We start from the raw sequence: 10,584 nt of genomic DNA, 5'->3' as shown, positions 1-10,584 counted from the left end.
GTGGTTAGAAATGGTCTATCAAAGATAATGGATATATTAACATCCTCCTTCATATCTAAAACAACAAAAATAATGAGAATGATAAATTTTTATACTTTAATAAGCACATTTTTCAATGTATTCAAGGGATGTCTAATAGACCTGTCAGCCAACTGTAAAGAGATGTTAGTACATTTTAATTCTTTCAACCCCAATTGTCTAACTACAGTTAAAGGAATCAATGAAACACTAGTATCAAGATCACATAGTGCTTTAGAGAACTCTACATTACCAATAGTGCAAGAAATCGTGAAACTCCTCGGATCTTTCAACTTTGATGGCAATTTGTTTTGTATGATGCACTACATTTCTCTATTAATACAATAGTCTCGGTATCCTCTAATTTCCTCTTCTTTGTCATTATCTTCTTGAAAAACTTTACGTACGAAGGAGTATGCAAAATAGCATCAACAAATGGAATGTTAATATGTAATTGTTTAAAAATGTTGACAAATTTCTCAAATTCTTTGTCAACTCTTGATGGCTTCAATCTATATGGAAATGGAACTGGTGGAGAAATTGACATCATCTCAGCCCTCGATGGCTCGATCACTTCCATTTTATCTTTCCATTTACTTTTCTTTCTCTCTTCAAATAGCTCACTCCCCTACTTGTTTTTTTTTACTCTCATCTTCTCTCATTCTCTCAACAACAGGTGGCTCACTCAATTCCTTACCACTACAGAGGGTTATACCCTTCATATGCTCCCTTAGATTCATCTGAATTTTACTAGGTAACTCCCCTTGGTTCCTATTGTTGATAGCATTGGCTATTTGGCCTAATTGAACTTCAATATTCCTATACATATTTGTGAGTTGGTCAATCCTACCATCAATTCTTTCAAACCGTTAAGTAGTGGCGCTAGCTAACTTTTCAATTTTACTATTGGATGCATTTGCTAGCTTCTCAATTGCCAACTCCCAAGCCAGTTTAGATTTCATAAGTGGTTATTTTGGTTAAAAGTTCGGTGGATTCGTTGGTCTTGGTTGGTTCAGTTGATCCTTCCATCCAAAGTTTGGATTATTTCACCACCCCAAATTATAAGTATTGGAGTATGGATTGTTTTGGAGTGGACGGTTATAATTGTTGAGATATTAAACCTGTCAATGCTCGCACATACAGAATCATTATGATCTCCTCCACAGATAGTACAACACGCAACAATTACTCCTTAGTTAGAACTAAAACCAATTTGCTTATTAAGTATCTTAACCACATTATCCATTTTTGCACTTAACATATTCAATGTAACTACTTCAAGCATACTTGCGGGTCTCTTTGTATTATCTCGTTCATCGAACCATTGGTAATTATTGGCAACTATTTCTTCAATTAATTGTTGAGTTTTCTCGGTCAACTTACCCATCAAAACTCCTCTCGCTGCTGCATCTACATGTGTCTTCGTTAGATAAGTGAGTCCATTGTAAAATGTTTGGACTATGAGTCAATCGGGGTGACCATGATGGGGATGTCTTCATTGTAATTCCCGATAACGCTCCCAAGTTTCGTACAATATCTCTCCTTCCTGTTGAGAGAAACTAGTTATATCCATACGAAATTTAGCAGTTTTGTCAAGTGGAAAGAACTTATTAAGAAAAGTTTTAGATAACTCCGCCCAAGTGGTAAAAGTATTTGGAAAATGAGATTGTAACGAAACCTTGGTTTTGTCCTTTAGTGAGAATGGAAACAATCTAAACTTAATTGCATCATCATTAACACCGTTAAACTTTATTGTATCACAAATTTCTAAGAATATGGACAAATGAGAATTTAGATCTTCGGTAGCATTACCTCCATAGTGAGATTATTGCACCATTTGTATAAGAGATGGTTTAATCTCAAAATTATTAACATTTACTGTAGGTCTCACTATGTTTGTTTGCAAACCATCACCTCCTGGTAACGCGAAGTCCGTAATGCTCTTCTATCCATTTCTTCAGTCATAGGTTCAATTGGTGGGAGTTCAATTGTTACTTCTCCTTCTCCTTGAATTTCCACAGTTTTTGGTATTGCTTGCCTTTGTTGTCGCCTTAGAGCCCTTTCAATTTCTGGATCCAATGGAATTGTTGAGCGTAGAGCGTGGTGCAAGCACCACAAAGATCAAAATACAAAAAATTTTATCACAACAAAACAAACAAAGTGAAGCAAAATAAATAACTACTCTATCTACTAAATAAAAGATATTCACAATATAACACAATGTTTAGATTGATAAAGCTCACTTAGCCTTAATATTACCATCATTCTCTAGCTATGACACCAAAAACTTGACGAGGACTATACCTGTGCTCTAAATTTTAACCTAATCCCTCGTTAACTGTAAGTGCATGGGTCGTGAATTGTAGTATATAAGGAAATTAGGATCGATCCCACAGGAAAATCAGCTATGAATTACTAAGACTTTTTGCTCACTCTATTATTTAAACTTATCAAGAATTTTAACTAGTTTAATTAGCTAAATGCTAATGTAATACAATACAAGTTAATAACTCGAAGTAACTCAACTAAACACTAATGTTCTAGGGTATAGAATCCACTAAAAGTACCTAATCATGGATGAATTAGCTAATTATCACACATACTCTTGTCTTGGTAAGGGTACATTTCACTCAAGCCATCGGAACTTGTTTTCGCTAATGAACCAAACATATTCTACACTAGGGTTTCCCTACTTTCATGATAAAATCTCAAGTATAAACCAGATCTAGCACTAAAAATGTAATAAACATCCACCTAAGTGCACCACTACTTTCGTGTGTCTACTTCTTAGGTTCCATTTATTCATTTTTCATTATTGTCAACTATTTTCATAAATTAACAACAACTAAAATGGCTTGTAAATGATGATCAAACATTCACAAGTGTTAAATCATGAATAAATGAAATAGCAAGTACAAGATGTAGCAATAATCAACTCCATTCAACGATAATCAAGGCACAAATAGTTTCATCTATCCCTAGAACAAAAAAATTTAGCTAGACATGGTAGATTTAACAACAAAACTCATATCTCTAATGTAACAAAACATTAGTAAGACAAATAAAAAGACTAAAGAGGAAGAAATACTCATTCAAATAAAGAAACATGATCGTCAAGCTCCATCATCCTCATTTCCATCAAAAATCCTTTAATACATCAAGAGTTCTTCAAGTTCTTCAATAGCAATGAAAACTAGATCTAACATTATATCTATGCTAAGCTAGAGAGAAAAGGAAGAAAAGTTCTTTATTTTGTCTTCTCTATCTTTTTTTTCACACCTCATTTTTCTTCAATAATGTGTTTTTCTACTTGTTTCTTTACTTCTTGTTCCAAAAATGCCCTTCATTGGAATCTCCAATATTCCTTCTTCAAGTATACAAGATGCTTTGCCAGCTTTCAGCCGAAAATTGTTGTGAAACAAGAGTCAAAAAGTACATGTGAAATGTACACAAGTTGTTCTGCAAATTGCAGAGGAAAGAGAAAGATCTGAGGCCTAAGATCCGAGGGCTTCCACATAGATCTGAGCTCGGATCAACTTCTCCATTTTTTTTCACTTTTCTTGCAGCAAGGTCCGAGGCCTATTCCATATGGATCCGATCTCGGATCCTCTGCTCTCGGATCAACTTCTCCAGAATCATAGACGAGGGTTTGGATATGTGGCCTTTGAGAATGGATCTGAGCTCGGATCCATCTTCTCTATTTTCGTCTTTAATCCTCTTTCTTTTTTGCACAACTTCCTCTTCTTGTTCCACTTACAAGTTAGTCTCCATGAAGTGCATTGCATCTGCTTCAAGTAGAGAGAGTGTTTCATGCACCAATTACCAATGAAATACCATATGTTTATGCATTGATCCACTCATTTTGAACATTTAGTTTATGAAGTAACACTTGAAGAAATTTTGCACTAAAAGGGCTTAAACATGGCTATCAACCCCTAAAAACACAACAAAACTTGCATTTTATCAAATGAAATCAATGTAAATTATTCACTTATCATCGGCATTAGAGCAGTATTATCACAAGAAGATTAGCCCATGGCTTTCTTACCGAGAAACTAAGTGATGCTTGTCAGAAGTAGTCGATGTACGAGCAAGAGTTCTATGTTGTTGTGCATACTTTGAGGCATTGGAAGTATTATTTGATCCCAAATCAATTCACACTTTACATGAATCATCAAGCCTTAAAATACATCAATAGTCAAAAGCAAATTATCAAGATGCATGCGTATTGGATTGTGTACCTACAACATTTCCCTTTCATCTTGAAGCATAAGGTTAGACAACAAAATAAGGTCGCTAATGCTTTAAACAGGCAAGCGACTTTGCCAATGACTATGAGTCAAGAAGTCGCGGGGTTTGAAGTGCTTAAGGATCTTTATGCAGAAGATGATGATTTTAAGTAGACTTGGACTATGTGTAAGTCAAAAACACTGCCATATTTAAGATGGTTTGGGAGTGAGCAAGACTACCTCAAGTCTTGAGTGAGCAAGACTACCTCAAGTTATTATTGGCCCCAACTAAAATGAGATATGCATGGTTTGTATGCAAGTGCTATACTTGTCAGGTTGCGAAGGGTCAATCTCAAAATACTGGATTGTATACACTTCTGCCAGTACCTAAGGGTATTTGGAAAGATTTATCCATGGATTTTGTCCTTGGATTGCCATGTGCACAAAGAGAGGTGGACTCAGTTTTTGCAGTGGTGGATCGATTTTCAAAAATGGTACACTTCATTCCATGTCGAAAGACTTCGGATGCTTCTCATATTGCCTGACTGTTCTTTCGTGAAGTGGTGCGTTTACATGGGATGCCCAAGTCTATTACTTCTGATCATGATACCAAGTTCTTGAGCCATTTTTGGTTGACTTTGTGGAAAATGTTTGACACTTCCTTGAATTTTAGTAGTACTGCTCATCCTTAAAGGGATGGCCAAACAAAAGTTGTCAATCATACCTTAGGGGATTTGGTGTGATGTATTTGTGGTGAACATCCAAAAGGTTGGGATCATGCACTACCTCAAATAGAGTTTGCCTTCAATAGCACAGTTCATAGTTCTACTGGTAAATCACCTTTCTCTATTATGTATGTCCAATCTGCTAGACATGCGTTGGACTTGGTGAAATTACCAAATATTTTGGGTTATAGTACAGCAGCGGAAAAAATGGCAAAAGACATGAAGGTTATTCAAGAAGAGGTGAAGGCGAAATTGGAAGAAACTAATGCAAAGTTTAAGGTCCCAGTGGACAAGCATCACCGTGCATTGAAATTTGAGGTTGGTGATGAGATGATGGTTTTCTTGCGTAAAGAGAGGTTTTCGATTGACAAGTACCATAAATTGAAACGAAAGAAGTATGGGCCTTATAAGCTTTTGCAAAAGATAAATCTAAATGCCTATGTGGTGGATTTGCCTAATTTTGGGGTATTTCTAAGACTTTTAATGTGGCAGATTTGTCTTTGTTTCATCCATTTTCCAATGTTCCTAAGTATCCTGATTTGCAAGATCACTCGAGTTGAGTTCTTCTCAAGCGGGATGGACTGATATGGAACAAATTGAGCAATTCTCTTGGGACAAGTAACAACGTGCCAAGAAACTCAAGAACCATTTCATACATAGTTGACTTTTGGCAATATATATTATTGTTGTTTCCTTTGCTGATATTATTTTGTTTCCTAATTCACTTAGGATTTAGGATTTTCATGTTATTTCATTTCTGGTTTGTTTTAGGATTCTTATACTATAAATATAGATATAGTAAGGCCTTGTTATTCAGACATTCATCAATTATTATCAATTTTTCTTGGTATTTACCAATTTCTCTGAAGTTTTTTTTGGTTCTTGTGACTTTCCGAATTAAGATCATAGCATCTTGTCCTTAGTTTTTTTTTTTTTTTGGGAATCGTTCGTGAAACAATTCCTTAAAAAGGCTACCGCGTCATGGACAAAGTTCGACACAAAGTGTGAGTTGCTGAGAAATTGATCAATTTTTCTAAGCTGCAACAATTTGGAGAAATTGAGAGTAGAAAGTTCTCAAGTTAAAAGGTTGACCCTTAGATTCAGCTTTATGAGTCTTGTGCAACAATTTGGAGAAATTGAGAGTAGAAAGTTCTCAAGTTAAAGGTTGACCCTTAGATTCAGCTTTATGAGTCTTGTGCAATTCATCAGTGTTGAGGGAATAGTGCCATTCAGTTTGTTTACATGAAGAAACAACTGTTCCAAATTGGAAAGTCTCCCAATCTCTCGAGGAATTGGACCTGCCAAATTATTGCCATAAAGTTTAACGATTTTGAGGTTGGAAAGATTGCCAATGGCTTCACTTACCTGACCTGATATTCCATTTCCTAGAAAGGATAACTCTTGCAAAGTTGACACCTGAAATATATCATCAAGAAGAGATCCTGTGATTGAATTGATACCTGCACATGGTATCTTCAATTTCGAGCATCTTTCATAACCATTAGGAATCAAAGAATAAACAGTGAAATTGGCTAATTCAGAAAACATACTAAATTGTAACCTACAATCTAATTGGAATTCGTTAGGTTTACAAATGCATGGTACATATGGAATTCCAAATTTGTTGTTTGAATCAAAGCATAATCCGTTAAGATTTAGAGTTGCATATGTACATATGTACATAAAAATTCTTTATATTTTGCATTTAGCAACATTGTAGAAAGAAAATATACTAATTCATTCATCTTTTTCCTAAAATAAGAGAAATCAATATGTCATGATAAAGAGCAGAACCAGTTCAATATAGATTAAGCAATTAGCTAATTTTTATCAAGTTGAAAATTCGAAACATTATTGACAGTGAAGAAAATGATAATATTGCAGAATAATGAAGGCAAATATATTATTGAAACTGATGAATCTAATATTTTTACCATATTTATTTTAAGGCCAACTTTCTTTATTATTCCCTACATACCTTGCTTATTTTATGCTAATAAGTCCCACTCAACTAATCATGCACAATGTGGGTCTTCTTAATACAAGTTTATTACACTAACTGACCTCGAATTTGCAACCCCCCGGGCTCCTTCAGCAACCTCAATGCGGATCAAATTGATGTGACCAATCAATACATAACGTACTGGTTTAGTAGTGTAATACCATTTTCGTGGTAAAAACTGCTATACCACACTAATGAAGATCCGTTAAAAGGTAATTGAAAGAATGAAAAAGGTTTTTTAAAAATTATTTTTAGAAATTATTTGAACAAACTATGTTCAAAATTTGCTATTCAAATGGAATTGTTGGTGGAATGTATGTTAGAGAATCCCTAATAAGAACTCTAATTCTTTCCTAAATAACTAGCATGTGTACGGAATGTGAAATTTAAGAACTTCATAGAACAAACTTGAAATTTTTGACAAAGCTTAGTCATTGGTTGTCCTTGGAAATTTTAGCCTTAATAATGGAGGAAAGCTTCCAAATTTGTCTCCTCCGGGATATTGCTAAAATACTCACAAAGTTGCCCAAAATCTTGTCTACACACAAGTTTAAGGACATAGAGCTAGATACAGTCATATTATCCTTTCTTTTTTTTTTTGGGTAGGATTTTATATCTTTTCATGATTCTAGTTTTGTAACTTAAATTATCTTTTCATACCACACTTTTCAACCATTTTTTTTTATCTTTCTAACTACCCTTTTGTTTCACATACATCATATCACAAAAAGTGTTAAAGTGTTTTTTCAACATACTTTGTTACTTTGAATTCTAAAGGAAATTCTTCTCCATTTTGAAAAGCTATCCATTAATGCAACTATTTTCTTTTAGTGAATCACATGGCAATTCAAATCCAAAAACAACTACAGTAAATGATATAGATTCTTTTACTTTTTTTTTAACTTGGCACTATGTTCCAAAATGTGGAAACTTTTAGTGTGTTTGAATTTCAGTTTCCTTCCAAACTCTTTTCCGTCCATTCCTATTGATGAGGTTTGATTGGAACAGGCCCTTCTCAAATAGAACAACAGGACAAAAAGCTAGGAGAGTGCAAAATGGAGTAGTATATCCTGGGTCACTTCAATGCTTAAGTCCACAAAAATAAAGTAGGTAGATTAAAAAGAGTGTTATATATGCTAATGGATGATTATTAGTTATAGAGGTATTTATAGACAAGTAAGAGGGTGATACTCTTTGAAAGAAATGGCAATGTTGGTCTTAATTACTCAGTGGCCCCTTACCAAGTGGAAGGGCAATGTTGGCAAGCATGTCTATTGATCTTCATACATTAACAACATATCACGTGTTTACATACGTGAAGTGTTAATGTAGAATTAAACTATGGTTTTAAAACCCAATCCGTTCATTAAATCAAAAATCTTATTAGGTCAAAGATTATTGGTTTAATTGTTTGGCTAATCGTTTTGAAGTGCTATTGACCCATGATGTCATAAATAATTAATATGTTATTTGTATCATCGTGTTGACTAATAAAATGAATATTGTAAATCCATGTCAATGTGCTCATCATAAATGCGTCATATCAATGAGATGGTAATGCAATTTTACATTCGTCATCTCATATGGCCTAGTCTTATAGTTCTTGGACGAAGACTGAAACACTTTTGGAGTAAATATCTCCAAGGTGCCATGAATTTTTGGAAGTAATAAAAACAAACATCTCTTTTTCCAGCTTGGTAATAAAATACCTGATGGCTCTCATCTTATGGTTCTCATTGATGAAGCCTTTGATCCTAAACCTATTCTTACTAAAGTCGCCATTGTGTGGATCGTTTACGACATACAAGGCTACGTGTTGCATTCACATACTCAGTCAATTTATATTGCAGATAGAGGCTCAAGCACGTCTCAGCCCACTTAGCTGGCTATGATCCTTTGCATGGTTCAATTATGCATCATCAGTTGTCACCATTGCTACAGATTGTCTTCTACTTCTGTAGTACTTAGCTAATATTCCAGCCACTCCTTTGGCTGTTGTCTCTATTTTGAAGGACATCATCATGTTATCTTCTTTCCTTTATAAGCTTTATATAGTTAAAGTCGATAGAATATTTGTAGGTAGAGCCTGTGTTTTAAAACTCAAACCGGATCGGCCGGTCGAACCGGGAATCGGCCAAGTGTCCGGCCCGAGTTATGCTAAAAAATCGGGTAAGTAAAAACCCGGTCAAAACCAGGTTTGACTAGGTTTGACCAAAAAAACCGAATTTTCCGGTTCAATGAGCATTTAAGAAAAAAAACTCAAACTTTTTCAATATTATGTTTTGACCCCTAGATTATTAAAAATTATTAATATACCTCAAATGTTTCATACTTTATCAATATTTTCTTAAAGTTTGGTGTTATTTTTCAATTAAGTCCATAATTTTAATTCTAAACTTGTTAATGCTCATTAAATAATATAAATTGCTACTTGATTGTTCTAATTTCTTTGTATTTTCTTGTTAAATATATTTGAAACTTCAAATATATATGAATATACCTTTATTAATATTAACTTGTTATTAGGTATTTTATATATAATATTTTAATTTTTAAATAATTTTTATTTTTGACGTCATCCTGTTCAACCCCTATCGAATTCGGTTGAACTCATTGATCCCTGACCCCTGAGTTTGACCGAGTCGATACGTGGTCCGGTTGTGAAAACATAGGGTAGAGCACATGACTTGGCTGTTTCCACCAGGACCAAGTAATATTAACTCTGTATGAACGGATATGTCAGTTATTTTCAAAAAAACAAAAAAAATTAACTACATATCACTTGTTAACATGTGTGAAGAGTTAATATAGAATTAAATCAAGGTTTTAAAACCCAACTCTTTCATTAAATCGAGAATCTTATTAGGTTAAGGATTATTGGTTCAATCATTTGGCTAGTCATTTTTTAAGTGCTATTGATTGTGATGTCATAATAATTAATATGTTATTTGTATTATCATGTTGACTAATCAAATGAATCTTGTAAATCCATACTTAGTTAATCAATAGGTCAGATGGGTTGTGTTTGGATTACAATTTTCTAGAGTTTTTGTAGAAAATGCACTGAGCGATTTGATATATGTGATATAAAAAAGTAATTGAGAAATGTACTCACGGAAAATGTAGAAATTTTTTGGTAGAAAATCCCTTTCCAAAAAAGGTCCATATTTTGTTCATTATTGATGATAATAGCTTAAAAGTTGAAACAGTAATACAATATTGACTAACTAAATATATTTTTGCAATCACAAAAATCCAAGAACACAGGAGAAAACTAGATAGTAACAAACATACATACTAAAACAAAAAAAAATTTTAAAAACTAACTTTGATAAATCATGAAATTTTAATGATACAAAAATAAAATTACTCATGAATTTATGAATAACAAATGAAAAGTTATATAAAAGTAAGCTGCAATATGGATAGTTTAATTTTTAAAATAGTCTAGTTGATAGAAGGTATGAAATGTGATAAGAAATTTTGAAAATTTTAAACAATTTAGAGTTAAACTGCAATTTTTAAAAGATCATATGACACAAAACTAATATTACACAAATATTGGCGACAAATATTGTCGCCTGTCAGATGATGTCAGGGTGGGTCAACG

The sequence above is a fragment of the Coffea eugenioides genome, chromosome 3, assembly GCF_003713205.1.
Source record: "Coffea eugenioides isolate CCC68of chromosome 3, Ceug_1.0, whole genome shotgun sequence".
NCBI classification, from domain to species: Eukaryota; Viridiplantae; Streptophyta; class Magnoliopsida; order Gentianales; family Rubiaceae; genus Coffea; species Coffea eugenioides.
The sequence above is the reverse complement of the archived record's forward strand: the minus strand, read 5'-3'. Positions refer to the sequence as shown.